This window comes from Chiloscyllium plagiosum, unplaced genomic scaffold, assembly GCF_037043375.1.
Source record: "Chiloscyllium plagiosum isolate Xiang-an unplaced genomic scaffold, Cpla_swu_hap1 HiC_scaffold_37, whole genome shotgun sequence".
Lineage (NCBI taxonomy): Eukaryota > Metazoa > Chordata > Chondrichthyes > Orectolobiformes > Hemiscylliidae > Chiloscyllium > Chiloscyllium plagiosum.
Genome location: NW_028270175.1, coordinates 83,764,147 through 83,782,912, shown reverse-complemented (window position 1 = coordinate 83,782,912; position 18,766 = coordinate 83,764,147).

Below are 18,766 nucleotides of genomic sequence, written 5' to 3'. Positions count from 1 at the left end.
AGATGAAATCAGCTGCCTTCAGTCTCCAGATTAGAGTGGTGCTTGAAAAGCACAGCAGGTCAGGCAGCATCCAAGAAGAAGGAAAATCGACGTTTAGGGCATAAGCCCTTCATCAGGAATCTTCTTTCTAGGTTAAAAACTCAATACCTGTGTCCCAAATATCTGGGTCCAAGCTCTCCTGCAACTGTCACGTGCAAAAACAGATCACTCAAAACAACAGTGCCATACTCAAAGTAAACTATGATTTGAATTGCCGTTGTTGGACTGGCGTGGACAAAGTCAAAAATCACACAACATCATGTTATAGTCCAACAGCGAGAAACCGTAATTAATTTGGAAATACCAGCTTTCAGAGAACTGCTTCTTCATCAAGTAGCATATGAATTTTAGCAAAGTAAATTGAGCAATATATTCACATCATCAAAAATATCCTTGATTTACTTCTGCTGACATCAGCCAACTCCCCCCCCCCCCCCCACCCCGTACACACCAGTTTTAAAACATGCCATTTGCTTCATGCCCATTCTTTTATTATCTGGAGAATTAACGATATTCCTGCTCTCCCAGCTGGTCTCGCACTTTCAAACTTCCAGTAATATGGAGGCGATTCAAAAAGTTGCTACTGTTCTTACTCCTAATAGGTCTGTCTGTGTTCCGAGACTTAGTTGTTAATTTGCTGATGATGGAACTTTAAAACAAAAAGAGAAAATCGTGGGAAAATGCAAGTCACGCAATAAATGTGAAGACAGAAGAACTAATATTTTAGAACGTGCTGAATAAATTAAATAGAACAAAATTGCTGCAGATTGTTAAAAAACACACACAACACCAGGTGAGTGTACAACGTGTTTATTTGGAAGCACTAACTTTCAGAGTGCCGCTCCTTCTTCAGGTGGTTGTGGAGGTTAAGAACATGTTCGCAAAATTTATATTGTGTATGACGGAGTGTGTCTGCGTGGATGGTTGTGTGTGCGTGTTTCTGTGTATGCATGTGTTTGTGTGCTTGTGTGTGTGTGTGTGTGAGAGAGAGAGAGAGAGAGAGAGAGAGAGAGAGAGAGCATTGTGCAGTGGGGTCGCCTCCAGTGTGACATGGCCCCAAGGTCCCGGTTAACCTCGTTACCATTAGTGGGGAACTTCGCTATTAGCTTCTGATCAGCCACTCTTCGGTTGATGCTTCTCCAAATGTCTGCCTTGGTGGATAGCCCAACCCTGACTGTGAGGGAGCAGTCCGACCTGGTGATTGTTGTGCAGTGTCCATTCATCCATTGACATGGTATTTGCTCGGTCTGGCCAATGTAACATGCCTCAGGGCATCATTGCCTGCAGCACATAAGACAGACCAAACAGGCCGAATCATAAGATTACCTGCCGCGTGCTTGATGGGAGGTGTCCTCACGTGTAATGGTGTTACCCATGTCGATTCTCTAACACGTCTTGCAGCAGCTGCTGTGACATTGTGGTATGGTGTCATTGTCCCGAACGCTGGGCACATTGCTACAAATCATGACCTGTTTAAGGTTTGGAAGTTAATGTAAGGCTAGAAGTAGAGATACGGGGAAGGTCTTGACGAGTTGTTCATCCTCATTGGTAATGTGTTTCAGGCTACGAAGAACATGACATAGTTTTTCGGCTCCTGGTAATAACTGCACAATAAAGGATTCCCTGCCTGTTGCAGCTCGTGTCTGTCTCTTGAGAAGGTAATTACGGTTTCTCGCTGTGGCATCTCAGAACTGGCGGTCGATGAGTTGAAAGTCAAGGTGTAGGGTTAAATGATTGTCTGGGAGCGCAATGGTTTATTGAAATCGAAAGTAATTGGAAGCAACACTTAACATTCACAAATCCACTGAGGTTTTACGTTATTTGCACAATCTCTGGTTGTTTCCTTTGGCCCTAGCTGCCTCCTCTTTACCATGGATTTGCAATTGCTCTGCATATCCTTATACCATCAGAATAATCTGAAAGTACTCTGCTTCTTCTACAAACAAGAGACATGAGCAGTCCACAGCCAACATAATCCACTTTCACCAGGCTGAGCCCATTTGCAATTTTTTTTAACTTGTCTTACTTTCTTCAACTCAAAGATATGGTTCTGACTCCCTGCACTGGTCCAAATTGTATCTGTACCTTTTGGACAGGTTGGGTATCCACTCATAGCTCTTCCTTCAATATATCAGTGAAACAATTGGTGCTGTTCCTGCTTTTGCCAGAAGGAGATAAAACTGCTTCTAATTTCTATCTTTCTCTCTTGGCCCTCGGATCCTTTTTTGACCGTTTTCTTTATTGTTTGAATTTTTGGGGAAAGGTTGCACATTAATATCCATTTCAAATATTCCAACTTTCAAAGTTTAGATAAGAGAACATGAGACTGAATATTACAATTACCCTGTTTACAATCGCGGGAATCACAGTTAATGTGTCTCTTTGGCAGATGCAGAGACGATGGAATTCATGTTCTCACTCTGTTCCGTGAACATTCTGTGATATTCTTGTCTAATACATCAGACCGGTTAGGAACGTTAAACTCATGAGGTCCAAGGAACACTTACAGGTTGGTTTGAGCTACACAGTCCGACCTATCACTGCTAAATGAATTTAATCGCTCGTCGACTTCACTCAGAAAATGAATACAGTTTCATTGTATAAGATTTCATTCGCCTCTGAACTCCCACATACGTTGTGCCTTCTTTGTGATAATGATTTTTTTTCATGAAATGCAGTGTGGAGCTGGATCAGAATTATTCTGAGTCTCTGAGCATATTTCTCTCCTCCAATTCCTATTTCTTATTAAACAATTGATTGTTGCAAAAACAGTTAGAATCTGCTCTCCCTGGAAACTGAAAAAGTAGTTCGATGTTTCCAAAAACTTCAGTGGAGACAGGGAGAGGTGGGTTTACGCATCAGGCTATGAAAGCTTAAAATACAGTTTTGCAATCTGGAGCTTCTAAACGGCCAGAATTCTCGAGTCCTTCATTTACGTTTCAAATTATATTTTTCATCCGCTGACAGCTAAATCCAGAGTTGTTTGAGCAAGTACTGCACAGCACCGGCATGGTGCAAATGAATAAGTTCACGAATTTCTAAACAACATTCTTTATGATACGTAATTTTTTTTTAATCTAATTGTGTACCGAATGCACAGAAAAAAATCTGCTTAATCACATGAGCTGCTTTATTAAACCGGAGAGACTCTGCGCATGTCTGTGAGTTTGCTGCAAATCTTACTTGCGGCCAGTAGTAGTCATTGATCTGTACAGCAGTGAAGTTCCTGGGTCAGAGAGATGGAGTCATTAGACAATAATTATTCCCCTTGTGTTGGATGGTGTCAGGGAGATATAATAAGAGTGGGAACCGGCTGCTATATCATTTCCAGGGTTGGGATGGGATTGCAAAAAAAAAATCTCTGAGACATTTTCAATGATCACTGAGAGTGAGGCCGATTACTCTAAGACATTCCACGTGGTTTGTTAAGGAAAGTTTGTATTTGACGAACATGACTGACTTTCTTTACAAGATCCAGTCTGATCGCAATGGAGATGATACTGAATTTGAGCGACTAGATTTTGGAAAGGTGTTGAGTGTGATTGACGGAAATTCCTCAGCAGGCTGAGCATTAGAGAGGAAAAACCTAAAGGTCACTTCCTCTCTCCAGGGATTTGGCAATAATTGTTGGGCCTTACTGTCGCCAGAACACTTGGAGAAGTGGCGTCTCTCTGTGCTGAGCGTTATCTGTGATTTCTGCTCCAACGTGATTGGCTGGTTAGTAAATTAACCACTCATTTAAGGAACAACAAAGATACAAGATGTCTCGAAAATAAGATTGCAAGATTAGATCATGGGTGAAGGACGTTTGCTACAAATCATGACCTGTTTAAGGTTTGGTACTTGATGTAAATCTAGAAGTAGAGATGCGGGAAGGTCTTGACGAGTTGTTCATCCTCATTGGCAATGTGGATGTCATTAGGAAGTTGCTTCCACATGACCTCCTTCGTGTTGAGTATTCGTACATGCTTTCACTGTTAAATACCACTGATGTGGAGTTATCAATGTAAAATGCAATTTACAAATGATATATATATTTCGCCAGATCGTTGCCAGTGAGGTAAAAACCTGTAAACTGTAGGATAATATAATTCAAATGGCTAGTCAGGCAAAAAAAAAGTGACAAATACAACTCAATCTGGAGAAGTGTGAAGTAACGTTTTTGGCAAGGAAATGCAGATGTGCAAGAATAAGCTAGCACAGTAATGTGGGGCGCTGCAATTTTTTTACGGTGCAGGCAAACTGCAACGTCAAGAGAAAGTGTGTGAGCGAGAGAGAGAAACGATAGAGGGCAAAGTCAGGCTCAAAGACTGAGAGACTGTTTACGTAGAGATAGAGGGAGAACAGGAAAAGATAATGTCAGAGAGAAACACAGTGAGAGGATGGTGGGAAGAGATCGACAGCGTGCCAAACAGTTAGCTTTACAAATTGGAACAGGGTGTGAGAAAGAAGTGAAGGCAGAGAAAAAGATAGAGAGAGGTAGAGACGAAGAGACACAGATAAGAGGAAAAATGAGACAAATGCGAGGCAAGCAAATACATGGAAAGACAAGTATTAAAGAGGCTAAGTTCACCATTCCAGTTGTTTACAGCTCTGCCTCACCCTCGCTCTCTCCAGTTGGAGACATATTATACTTCAGAGGCTTCAGAATGGCTGCTTTCATGGAGTTAAGCGATCAAATCTGCGATTCAGATCTACGCACTACCCACAATCTTTCACACACTGAGACAGAAACTCATAGATGCTCACCTCTGGTCAATCCGCACAGTAAGAGGCATAATGTCTGCAAGAGCCAGGTTAAGGTACTCTGCCCTCGTCAGTCATTCAGAGCCCCTCTCCACCAAATTTTAGGTCATCCAATCAGCTGCCAGCGCCTTCCCATGTCTGTCTGGGATTGTAGTGATTGAGAAAGGAAGAACATAATAATGGGTTAACCTGGGCTTCTCTATCTACCTTTTAAATACCTAAACCTCGACTGCTCACTGACTTCGAATGCACACAAATACCAACCTGAAGTCTCAAACATTTTGCAGATAAAACACATATTTTGCACAAATCAACAAAAACTTTCATATAAATGAAAACGTGTGGTACATATCTTGGAGGTACACACACGTTGATACTCAGGGGATGGTGATACATCTGCAAGTCAGGATGCTAAGTAGTTTGGATAGAAACTTGCAACAGATGGGTTTCGCATGTAACTACTGCCGTGTCCCTCTAGATGGTGGTACTCATGTTTTGGTGCAAAAGGAGCCATGTTGAGTTGTTGCATTGCATCTTGAGCATGGTACAACTGCTACTGAGCATTGATGCTGGACAGACAGCATGTTCTTCCTTTCGTTCTGTGTTTCATCCAATGGTTTTCGGTCGATGGTGGAAATCAGAAATACAACTTACTCAGTAATGGTAACCATGCAATTGTCACAAATTATGGCTCAATGCACCCAGTTACTCATTGACATATTTGTGACTCCTGTTACATGTGAACACAGACTCATACTGGGGTTTTATGGGTTGCATGAAGAGCCGTATGCAGTAGCAAAGCAAAACTTTCAGTGATAGAATTAAGAATAGGCCCAGAATGCTGACCATTCCTCCGACATCACATCCAACGACATCACATCAACATCAGAAAAGACAAGTGCAACAAACGGTCTGAATCAGGTTCAAAAATAAACAGTCATTTTTCCTCTTGCTGCTTCTGGGCAGGAATGCATAGAATCATAAAATCGGCTGCGTATGTGTTGTGACTCTTCAATTTAGAAGAATTACAAGTGACATTTCCATTTGCATCACGACATCTCCCTTCCCCTGCTCCCTGCCTTACACACATGAGGAAAATTATACCAGCACCAGTCACCTCCCGCTCCCAAGTGCACACACACGCACTTAACTGCTGGCTTACCCTACTGCATTTACAACTGTCTTTAGTTGAGATTGAACGTCATCGGCTTGAAACGTTAATTATGTTTGATTACAGCTATTCGCTCGGACCTGCTGAGTATATCCAGCCATGAGTAAGAGCACTCACATGCAGTATTCGCTGAGGAGATTTCTGATATGTGCCATTCTGCAAGACATCTCTTTGAAAAGCAGAGAAATTGGGAAATGTGATGCAGGTAAACAAGGAATCCTTGCGATTATGCACATCAAAGTGCTTACGTTTATGTGCAGAGCAGTTTGCTTCAGTTCGATATTCTAACCCGGTTCAGGGGGAAAACAAGTTTTGAATTGCATATTTTCAGCTTTTTCTGGAAAAGCATGTTTTCAGCTCTTTCTAAAAATCATATTGCCATTGAAACGTTGTGTCGAATAACTGCAACTTATCTGGCTGGTTTCACATCTTTTAACATATTTACTGTTGATTACTTGTCCACAGGCATTTTATCCTCAGACAAATCTGATTCAATAAACTTATGTCTGGTCGCTTATCAATATCATATGCTCCAGCGAAAAAAAGGGCAACGTACCACTCTTCATTTTTAACTCAAACCGTCTATACCCTGCAACATCCTGGTTACTCTCTTCTGAACTCTCTCCAAGTCCCTAAAATAGAGAAAGTAGAATAACTCAAGAGGTATCACATTCAGAGATATAGGGGACTGAAAGACACAAGTCACCGTAGAAATATGTCCATGACATAAAGTTGACTGAGAAACACATGTCAATATACACATAGCTCCCTTGAGAAAAATTGGGGGCATGAAGAGAGAGTTGGGGAGGTGGGGGGAGCGTGGGTGCTGACAGGCGTAGAACGACACAGGATTAAGTTAGTTCAGTTGACTATTAGATTTTGAAACAGACCGAAATTTTGTTCAGAAAACTACACAATGAAACATAAAGAACAGAATAAATTATCCCTACAAAGTTCATACTATTTAACTTAACTTAATTATGCTGAAGCAAATATACACTACAGTCCCAAGAAGTAAACACCCTTTGAAAAGCAGTATAAATGGAACACATGTTTGCAGGTTGAGATTGGAGGACAGAAAGAGAACCAGAGAGCTTCCACACAACTCCCTGTTGAGCTTCCAACCGGTTCAAGACTGAACTAAAACTTCTCAGCTCAGTTAACTAGACAGTCGACCACTCCTCTTTTTTTTACACAGGTTACGTTTAAAACTTCACAATTTTGGCCTGGAGTCTCATTTGTTTGAATAAAGCCTCTCAATATTGTTGTATCTCTGTAGGACAGATCGATCACAGCCTGGACCGGTTAACTGCCCCTCTTGAGAACGTCAACGACAGTCTTCTTGAGCCAAGGAGCAGCTTTTAGTCAAAAAAAGACTATCTTTTGACACATTATAAAGCTATATCAGTGGGATGGAGAGGGATGGCTAAGGGACACCAGTCAGTGTACAGATATCTGTCTGAGACGAGGACGAATGAGGGACACGAGTCATTTTCCAGATATCTCCCTCAAAGAGAGGGCACTTACAGAAACCAGTCTGTGCTCAGATTTTTGCTTGAGAAAGAGGAGACTGCCTGATAGCAGTCAATGTGCAATTATCTACCTAGATAGAGGCAGATGTGTGCCTGTATCGATCGCAGCCCGAGCGAGAGGTGGGATTGATCGGCTGCAGTCAGTATGCAAATTTCTCCTTGAGAGACAGAGGGGACCGAGAGATTCCAGTCACTGCAAAGAATTGTCCCTGACATTGAGTAAGTCAAACACGAAACCATCTGAAACAGTTCCCTGAGAGTAATGGCACTGAATAATTGCAGACAGTGTACAGATATCGTCTGAGAAAGAGGGCTAACTGAGTGATACCAAACATCGTCAGGTATCTGTCTGAGAGTTAGTGGACAGGTGTATCTCTGATCGAGAGTGAGTGGATGGAGAGGAACGATCTACTGATGTTTCCTTGAGGGCGGGGATGCAGGTGAGTGTGAACTGATACACCAGTGTTGATCGAATATTTCTAAAGCACAGGATGATTGAGAGACACTATCCGTGTTCAAGCATTCAACTTATAGTGTCATAAAGTCACAGAGATATACAGCATGGAAACAGACCCTTCATTCCAACCAGTCCATGACGACCAGATATCCCAACCCAATCTAGTTCCACCTGCCAGCACCCGGCCTATGTCCCTCCAAACCCTTCCCATTCATATACCCTTCCTAATGTCTCTTAAATGTTGCAATTGTACCAGTCTCCAACTCATCCTCTGGCACCTCATTCCATACATGTACCACCCTCTGCGTAAAAACATTGCCCATTACGTCTCTTTTGTATCTTTCCCCTCTCACCCTAAACCGAGGCACGCGAGTTCTGGACTCCCCAACCCCAGGGAAAAGACTTTGTCTATTTATCCTATCCATGCCCCTCGTGATTTTATAAACCTCTATAAGGTCACCCCTCAGCCTCCGACACTCCAGGGAAAACAGCCCCTGCCTGTTCAGCCTCTCCCTGTGGCTCAGATCCTCCAACTCAGGCAACATCCTTTTAAATCTCTTCTGAACCCTTTCAAGTTTCACAACATCTTTCCGATAGGAAGGAGACCAGAATTGCACGCAATATTCCAACAGTGGCCTAACCAATGTCCTGTACAGCCGCAACATGACCTCCCAACTCCTGTACTCAATACTCTGACCAATAAAGGAAAGCATACCAAACGCCTTCTTCACTATCCTATCTTATCCACTTTCAAGGAGCTTTGAACCTGCACTCCAGGATCTCTATTTTCAGCAACACCCCCTAGGACCTTACTATTAGGAGTATAAGTCCTGCTAAGGCTTGCTTTCCCAAAATGCAGCACCTCGCATTTATCTGAATTAAACTCCATCTGCCACTTCCCAGCCCATTGGCCCATCTGATCTCGATCCTGTTGTAATCTGAGGGAACCCTCTTCCCTGTTCACTACACCTGCAATTTTGGTGTCATCTGCAAACATACTAACTATTTTTATGCTCGCATCCAAATCATTTATGTAAATGACAAAAAGTAGGGAATCCAGCACCGATCCTTGTGGCACTCCACTAGTCACAGACCTCCAGACTGAAAACAACCCTCCACCACCACACTCTGTCTTCTCCTTTTGAGTCAGTTCTGTATCCAATTGACTAGATCCCCCCTGTATTCTATGATATCTAACCTTGCTAATCAGTCTCCCATGGGCTAATCAGTCTCCCTTGTAAAATGCCTTACTGAAGCCATATAGATTACATCTACTGTTCTGCCCTCTTCAATCTTCTATGTTACTTCTTCAAAAAAGTCAGTCAAGTTTGTGGGATAAATATCACCCACGCACAAAGCCATGTTGACTATCCCTAATCAGTCATTCCCTTTCTAAATACATGTCCATCGTGTCCCTCAGGATTCCTTCCAAGAACTTGACCACGACTGAGTTCAGGCTCAACGGTCTATAGTTCCCTGGCTTGTCCTTACCGTCCTTTTTAAACAGTCGCACAATTTCTCCTGTCATGCACGGTGCACAAATCATCCCTTTCCTGTCGCTTCTTTTCAGAGTGGCATGATTATTCTGCACTATCTTCAACCTATTTTGAAAGACTCACACATATCAAATGTTCTCTTCCATTCAAATAGCTGCCGCCAGTCCACATTTCCCAGCTCCTGCTGAGTTTTGTTTTAATTAGGCTTGCCCCAGTTTAGTAGTCTTCCGGTAGGACCACTCCCATCTTTGTCTCCAAATACTCTACAACTTACCGAACTGTGGTCACGATTCCAATAGAAATACCCACTACAAATTCTACCACTTACCTTGGCTCATTCACCAACACCAGTTCCAAAATGTCGTTCTCCCGAGTTGGAGTATTGACATACTAATCGAGAAAACTTTCCTGGATGCTTCTTCAAACTTCTGACCTATCCAGACCTCTGAAATTAATTGTATCCCAGTCAACCTTCGAAAAATAAAATCTGGCGTCAACACCACCCTATTGGCTCTACATTTTTTTCCATAATCGGTTTACCTAATTGTTCGTCTACATCACTGTCACTCTTGGTGGAACTGTACAATAGCTCCAACAATGTGACTGCTCACTTCTTATTTCTCAGCACAACCCATAATGCCTCACTGCTCAAGACCTCCATATTGTCCTCCATTATCATCCCTGACCAGCAATCCAACTCCTCCCTCCCTTTTATTTCCCTCCCTGTCGTGTCTGAAGTACCTTTATCCTGGAGCACTCAGTTGCCAATCATGCCTTTCCCTCAATCAAGTCACTGATCGCAATAATGTCATACTCCCAGGCACCAATGCAAACCTTAGGTTCGTCTGCCTGACTCACTATACTCCTTGCATGAAATAATTTGAACTTCAGACCAACAATTCCATTGCGTTCATCTGTTGCTTCCCTATTTATCTCCTTGGTAATGCTAACTTCGAGATCCTGTTTCATACAGTCTCACGCATCCACATCACACTGTACACTAGTTTTCCCTTCTGGTTCCCCGCACCCCTCCAGGTCAGTATAAACCCACCCCAACAGCAGTAGCATAAACACCCGCAAGGACATTAGTTCCAGTCTGTTCAGATGTAGACCATCCAATTTGTAATAGTTCCAGCTTCCCATGAAGCGGTTCCAAAGACCACAAATCTGTACCCCTCCCCCTACAACATCCCTCAAGCTCCCTGTTCATCATGCCTATTCTTTCATTTCTACACTGGGCAGCACGTGCACTGGTAGAATTACTGAGATCACTGCCTTTGATGTCCTCCTCTTTAATTTCTCTCCGAGCTCCCTGAATTTTGCTTTCAGGGCCTCGATTTATTATTTATATCATTGGTACTTAAATGCACCACGAGAGGTGGCTCTTCACCCATCCCTTTTAGAATGCTCTGCAGCCGATCGGTGACCTCCCTGACTAGAGCACCTGGGAGGCAACATACCATCAGGGAGTCTCGTTTTCGACCACAGAACCGCCTATCTGCTCTCATTACAATGGAAACCCTATTGCTGTCACCCTACGAAATTTTACCCCGCCATTATGAGCAGCAGAGCCCGTCACCTATGAGCATTATGCATGGACGCCTTTTGCCCTCCGAACTTATGATGTTATCTTTCCATTAGCATTCAAATTAAGATCTTAAGCCTGAACGAAGCCTATCTATTTCAAGTCCCTTTTTGCTGTCAGCTTATTCTTTTCGGCAATTCTTCAGATATCTTGCAAGTACGGACCCTATCGCCCTGTGCCTCCTACAAGTGAAAGTACCCAGGGGATACATATAGAGGAGTAGGATATCCTGACAAGTGAAAAGGATATATCAGTAAATCGCATCGTCAGGGACTATTGAACTGGTTTCCCATGTTTCACATCCATCCATAACACCATGGTTTCTTCCCTTTCTCACTGTCTCTCTGCAATTGTCGTGAACGTTTCACCAGGTGTTTAAATTTTCAAACAGTCCAGTTATACGTTATCGTTAATAATTGTTAATCTGTTACTGAAATCCTCTACTCTGACGAATATCACTTCTTGATCAGTACAAAAATGTGATCTCTGCTTTATGTCAACCTGGATTTGAAAGATTGGCTAACGAAAACTTTTGACTGTAGGAGGAACAACGTCTGAATTCCAGTCCACCAAATAGTAAGGCCAAATGGGTTTCTCCATTATTACCAGGTCCACGAGGGTTTGGTTATTGGGGTGTACCATAACGGATTGTGATGAGCAGACATTCCTGCACCCATACAGTGGTGACACGGTGGAATTCTGTGCCACAGAAAGTGATTCAGAGAAAAAATATTCAATATTATCGCGAATACGTTCGATGCAGTTTGAGGGTTCAAAGGATCAAAGAAAATGGGGGAGAAAAAGGTGACAGCAAACGAATTTAGATGATCAAACATTATGCTATTCATGTCAGACCAGGCTGGGAGGGCCAAAAAGGTTATTCGTGTGTCGATTTTCGAGTTTTTTTGAAGCATCCAAATGAATGGTGAATCTTGGATAGGAGCGACCGGAGTAAGTCGATTGGTATCATTAATGATGTGCTTTCTCTGGGTGGCCCTGTTTCCTCTCACAGAACAAAGATGTGCAGGTTAGGTGAATTGGCCTTGCTTGCGCAATTGCCCATAATTTTCAGGGATGAGTAGGTTATGTGCATGAATCAGGGGAAATATAGATTTGGGGAATGTGCCTGGAGGGGTGACACTTTGAAAGATTGTTGTGGACATGTTCGAACAAATGGCCTGTTTGCACGCGATCAGCATTCTGTGATTCGATGAAATTTACCAGTCAATTTAACATAAATGTCAAGTTCATTACGCACAAATATGCTAATACATGTTTCTTCCATAATCCCGCATTATCCTTTGAGCTCTGTCGCCTGGATGAATGCGTTATACTGCAGAGGGACTCCAATATCAGTTACTGCACTGATTGCAATTGGCAAGACTATCTCACTTTCTCGATCTCATCACTCACCTGAGGCGCGTTGAGCCACAGGTTAAATGGATCGCCAGCTGGCCTTCTCAAATGAGAAAAAAGCCATATAGTCATCAGCCACCATGGCAACAGTGTGTGCCTGATTGAATTGAATAAAACTGAGATGAAATGGAATAGACATAATTGACACTCAGGTGGAAAATCCGACCGAACAGGGCAGCCATGGCAATTCAATGCCCCAAAGGTCCTCCACTTATCCACTAGTTGAATCTGAATCTGCGAGTGATCAAAGTGAGGAATTTACCAAGACTCCACCTGTTCAGCAAATTCTAATCTCAACTGTGAGCAAATCCAATTCACTCCAGACAAAAAGGAAAAAAGTGTGACAGAAGCATAACATCAATTGTTAAAGGTGTAGTTTCTCTGGTCTGCAGCGCATGACAGGCATGTCAAATTCTTGGGGAAGATGTAGTATTAATGCATTAATTCTAACAGTGTGCTTATCTTCAATTGCAGGTAAACACAGGTGGTGATCTTATATGATATACATTGCTTGCACAAGTAAAAGTTTAGCGTAAAGTACGTCCAGCAATTGGCGCTTCAATAAATTCAGACTTTTATGTTGACAAATATTATGAATATATATTAATTTGCAATAATTATGATGTTGACGCCTGATGAGGTACAGAGGCCAAAGGCAGGAGAGACTCAACGTATGTAAGGACAAATAGACCAGGAAAAGGAAGCATAGGCTCAGAGAATTTGTGGACAAAAATGAAGCAAAACAGAAAGAATATGTATTTGATTGAAAGTGAATTCAATCAGAGCAAAATGCGATGAGAAAGTGAAAAAAAGAAAGTCTCCGGTATGCCATGAAAGAATGAGTTCATATGTGTCTAGGTAGAAATGTGTTTGGATGAAGTGAGATAACGAGTTTTAAAATGAGAGCCCAGTAAAAACAAAAACCACGTTGCATTGAAGCTCTGGATAGAGTCATTAAAGAAAGAAAGATCAAGAGATGGAGAACTGCAACATTGAATGAGAAAAGTGGTCCTGTAGTTTCTAGAAGAAGCTTGTGTAAACTGGATTAGATCACGAACATTCGGAGGGCTGTAAGTACTCGAGGGCGTTGCAGGAGTGGTAACAGTTTTGGGAGATTGGAAGCTGAGAGAGCAGTAATACCCGAAGTGGCTGATGAAGGTTATGTGATTGCGCCTGTGGACATATTAAAAGGGGTTTTCAGAGATATAGAGTGCTTCTGGACAGACAGATGCAGAAGTAAGAGTCTTCATAGGCGCTGGCAAAAGTTAGGGATTTACAGAGAGCTGTATAATTAGAGTAGATTGCACTGACATGGTCGGCTAGAGGAGCTGGATCATGTCATCATGACAAAGTGATTGTTACAAGCACTGGAAGAATTTATTGGCATAATTCATGCTGTTCAGACTGGAGTATTCCTTGTAAAATGCAGCATTGTATTTTCAGAGATAAGACACGTTTTGCAGTCGGGAGAAAGAACTAGGAATACTGTAGCAATTGGATCAGTGGCAGTCACCTGGGGAATGCTGGCGTTGTTGTAAGTTATGGAAACACTTTATGGAGTTGGAGAGATAGAAGATACATGCAGAAAAAAGAGATTGTATGATTTCGAACGGGTTACAGATACGGGTATGATTTCGCTGGAAAATGAAGCTGAATGTGCAGGATAGGGGACTCTGCGACCCCCCCATCAGGCACTCTGCTTCCCTTCCCAAAAACAAAGACACGGAGGAGTTCGTCCAAAACTATTTATTCAATTCTGCAGAACCGGGTGTTACCTCAATGGCTTCCCACGAGGCACACACACAGATTGTAATCCCCGCACGTTATATACATGTAGGAGTGGGCTGGGCCTTCTACTGTCTCAGCCAATGAGTGTTAAAGTTCCCCACTGTCCTCCTGATGGATGAGATTATTTGGTTATTCACCCAGCCAATCAGTGTTCGAGTTCTCCGCTTCTCCCTTATATGGATGATGACGTACAGTCGTGGTTGTGGGCGGTCCCTCAGCCACGAGGAAAGCTGTTTCCATTGTTCCATTCATGAAAATCTGGGGGAGTGTCTGCTCGTGCTTACTACAAGGTAGAGAAGACTAAAATGGTGGCTTTGTACTAACTATGTGCTTACTACAGCAGTTAATGATTTAAAAATTACACCACCCCCTACATGAAGAGACTGAGTGAAAAGACATAGGGAATGATGGAGCGGCTGCACGGAATTTCAGTTATAGAGGAACCTGAAAACTTAACAAAAACATTGAATATTCTAGAGAATGTAGGAGGAAACAGAGATGGGGCATTTATGACAGTAGATTGCAGAGTTCATGGTACTTTTGCTGAATGAGTTTATTTTCAAGTTTCGGGGGTACATTTTTCAAGGTAAGAGGGACAGACTTGAATAAGACTTAAGAGTCTTTTTTGTTACCTCTGTGGTTCGCGTGTAGAATGACCTCCTGAGGACATGGCAAATGTGAGGACAATTACAACGTTTCAAAGACATTTGGATAGATACAATGGAAAAGATAGGGATGGAAAAGGGACAGGTGGAGACCGATAGTTCTTGTTTAGTTTGGGAATATTTTTGGTGTGGACTGTTTGGAACGAAGGATTTCCTTCCACCTGATATGTTTCGATGACTCTCTGACACCACTATAGAAGATACCTCACAGTGTGGGAGGGCCGTGGGATCTTGAATTTGACAGAGAGAAACGGAGGCTTCTCACGGACGATTCAAACATGGATGTAACAGTAATGTCTTGAGATTTGCTCGGATTGTAGGATGATGAAACTGCAGAGTTACTGACATTGCAAGGAGACTGAGGAGAAAACGTACAGTGGGAAAATTATAGCTGTCGGTGTAAGTTGACCGGGGACATATTATTGAAGACATTTGCAGAGATAGTGGTCGTGGATCGGCTGTAACAGGTAACACTCATGGGGTTGTTAGCGGCTTTCAAGTAAAGGTGGTTCGAAGGATTCAGTGTGCTTTAGAAACGTAGAGGTTCATACACCCAGGAGGCATTGGCGTGTCTGGAGGATGGAACTGAGAATGAAATTACAGGAAGGGTTTTGGGAGTATAAGGAGATCGGGAGGATTGTAGCAGCTGGAGGATGGTCGATAGCTTGAGCGGCGTGAAAAAATAAACTGGAGGAATGTTATGGAAATATGAGGATGGTCGAAAAATGCGTTTTTAAAGATGTGTACTGTTGCAGAGAGATTCAAACAATAGAAGTGGTGCAGAAATGTTTTCATTTAGTTCATTTATTTATTTTTTGATTTATTGATGGGAGTGTAATCCACGTTTTAGATACAATGGTTCTGATAGGGTTAGATTAGATTAGATTACTTACAGTGTGGAAACAGGCCCTTCAGCCCAACAAGTCCACACCGACCCGCCGAAGCGCAACCCATCCATACCCCTACATTTACCCCTTTAATCTAACACTATGGGCAATTTAGCATGGCCAATTCACCTGACCTGCACATCTTTGTGACTGTGGGAGGAAACCGGAGCACCCGGAGGAAACCCACGCAGACACGGGGAGAATGTGCAAACTCCACACAGTCAGTCGCCTGAGTCGGGAATTGAACCCGGGTCTCTGGCGCTGTAAGGCAGCAGTGCTAACCACTGTGCCACCGTGCCGCCCGCATAGAACAGAAATAGCAAGAGCCTGAAGAAATGAAAAGTACAATCGGAGTTGTAGCAGAATTAGCGATAATGCAGTTGGGTAGGGAGAAGACGTGGAAAATCGAAAAGAAATGCCAAGATTAACATAAATAATTCAGTTTAATGAGAAACAGAAACCTGATAGTTTTCAAGAAGTGGAGGATCAGCGTTGCGCGTTGGGAAATGTGTGATCTCATGAAAAGGAAGCTGTCCACTGACGACTGACAACTTTTAATGACTACTATAACATTCACAAAATATGGAAAGAGTGCTGACAAACAGAAGTGCACTGTAAAAGTCGAGTCTCCACACAGCACTGGATGCTTGAAGTAGTCAGGCTGACACAGGAACGGACCTGAGTGACGTGGTAAGGTTGACAAACGCAATGTTGACCAGCTTACGTTTACCTTGGCACAAGTGTGAATTGCCCATAAATGCGTCATCCTGATCCGATTGACGGGGTGGATCATGGAATGAAAAGGTAGCCCTCAATCCAAGTGTGCGTGTTCGTCAGACCTTGTTCTGAGCTTGCTGCTGTTCAAGAACTAACTATCTCACTTCCTCTGTTCAAGAACTAACTATCTCACGCAAACACGTCAACTGGGTTTTTCCACGTTGGACCATCTCATCGCTTCACACTGAAATTTCACGACCTGACTTGGGAAGAGCAAAAGGAAAAGCCATACGATTAGCTATAATTTGCCTGACTGGCAAGAGTTAAAGGGGGAGTGTTCAGGAAAAGGTGTTAAAGTTCCCAGGACAAATAACCGGAGATATAGTGTATGAAAAAAAGTCGTGTTCCTAGGATATAATGGGAAATCTGAGAGGTTATGCCTATAAACGAGTAAATTTGTTGGTAACACAGATTGAAATTGGCTGGTTTGATGTTGTGTGTATAACAGAGATGTGGCTGCAGGGGAATCAAACTGGGGACGAAATGTCAATGGATACATGTCAATATTAAGAATACAAGCAGAGGGGACGGGTTGCCATGTAAGAAATGGAATCACGTCAATAGCAAGACGACTTGAAGAGTCAGAATGCGTAGAATATGTGTGGGTTCAATTGAGAAACCGAAAAGGAGAAAAGACCGTGATGTGATTTATGCACAGACATCCCGGCAATAGTGATGATCTAGGGAAGAAAATAAATCAGGACAAATAAAAGGCATGGAAACACTGTGCGACTACAACAATAATGCGGGTGTTTCATGTGCATGTGGGCTAGGAAAATCAATTGGGTAGCAGATCTCAAGTCAAAATGCATTTGGATGCATATATGAATAGGAAGGGTTTGGAGTGTTACGGGCTGGGTGCAGGCAGGTGGAACTAGATTGGTTTTAGATATGTAGTCAGCATGAACGGGTTGGACGGAACGGCATGCACCATAGTTTCTTCCATAAAAATAAATATGTTTTTCTCCCGAGCAGATGTGAGGAGCCGAAAATCGATCCAGTGGAGTTGGATAAGGGACAATCGACACTGCTTAATTTTCTCCGCTGCAGGAGACATGGTGACTGTTCTCCTGCTCTGTTTACATCTGATCAATCTAAGGTCTCTTCTGGTACCTTGCTCAGGTTGGACATGCATGAAACGTCTTGTTAATTTCAGCTCTCAATATCAGTTCAACGCGGAAACTTTTCAATATCCATTGCTTCAAAAGAACAACTGATTAAGATGATTCTACATAATGGTATCGATGCAATTGAGCAGATGTGATCTCTCTGAATTGCAGAGTCTGAGTAAGGAGGTAAATGGTGTCATGGTCCGCAAAATTCTAGTATATATCCATCCAGGTCTCTCTATGTGTCATCGAGCCACTATTCTGCTGTTCTTTGGCGTGAGTGGACATTTACTGCATTCCTGCCACTGTCACTGTGTTTTCTATTGCCTCTATAGTGTTTAGTTTCCAACAGCCGCTGTCGATGTTTCTCAAATTTGGTAACTTTTTTATATAAAGTATTTCCAACTGTTAACATCTCTTGTGAGACATGTCGTCCTCCAAGCTATCATTTGTAAACTTTGCTCCACGAACTCTCGCAGTTTCAGTGCTACTGTCGTTTGTTTTGTTAGCATGTTTGTTGGATATCTTATGTAAAAATAGTTTCCAGTGGGTTTCTCAGCTTCTCTCTGAATCTCGGAAGAGATGACACATAGACAATGTTGCTTGTGCAACAAATCGAATTCCGCAGCATATATGCAACATTTTAAATGTATGTTCACCATCACTATCTGAAGGCGCATCAACATTCAAGTAATGTAAAATATACTACAGCCACATAAATATGAAGCTGGCAGATATGGCGAATTGTAAAACCACACACTGTCTTCTACTCTCCATTTCTGGATCGATTGAAATATCTCCTTTATTCTTATCCTTCAGTCCCTTATGGACACGGCTGGCGACTATAATGTGTTTCACTGTCAGAGCATTGCGGAACAGAGTTAACCCAAATGGAAGTATTGGGGTCAGGATCTTCTCAAAGTTGTTAATTCCTCTCCACACAGGGTCCTCATAATATGCATGACTATTTGAACAGTACCATGGTACATTGTTAATGATCTTAGATGTTTCAAATCTAAAGTAGATAGGAATATTTTAAAACACAGCAGACCGCTAGTTGTTGCCAAAACCACAGTTGCAGTATTCTCAGTACAGTAT